General features: G+C 54.8%; 1 pseudogene; it reads right to left on the reverse strand.

Annotated features, from left to right (window-relative positions):
• Positions 1-58: 58 nt before the first annotated feature.
• LOC123965071 lies at positions 59-176 on the reverse strand (annotated as a pseudogene).
• Between the last annotated feature and the right edge of the window lie 136 nt (positions 177-312).

Here is a 312-nt window from a genome sequence, read left to right on the forward strand (position 1 = left end):
CAAAAGATCTCCTTTCACCGAAGCGCCCTCTGCCGTTTTTCGAAGGCAAAGCGAAAAAGGCTTACAGCACCGGGAGATCCCAGGCGGTCACCCATCCACGTACCAACCAGGCCCTGCTCTGCTTAGCTTTCGAGATCGGACGAGATCGGGTGCTCCCAGAGCGGGTGGCCGTAAGCCACTCAGGCGCCCCCAAACGGCCCTTCAAAAGATGTTCTACGGCTAATTGCCAAAAAACGTATTCTGCCCATAATGTCCAAGGTGCTCCAGAGTCACTTGGAATCCACAGGCACTGATTCCTGGGTAAACATCCAG

Source organism: Micropterus dolomieu, unplaced genomic scaffold (genome assembly GCF_021292245.1).
Source record: "Micropterus dolomieu isolate WLL.071019.BEF.003 ecotype Adirondacks unplaced genomic scaffold, ASM2129224v1 contig_8501, whole genome shotgun sequence".
NCBI classification, from domain to species: Eukaryota; Metazoa; Chordata; class Actinopteri; order Centrarchiformes; family Centrarchidae; genus Micropterus; species Micropterus dolomieu.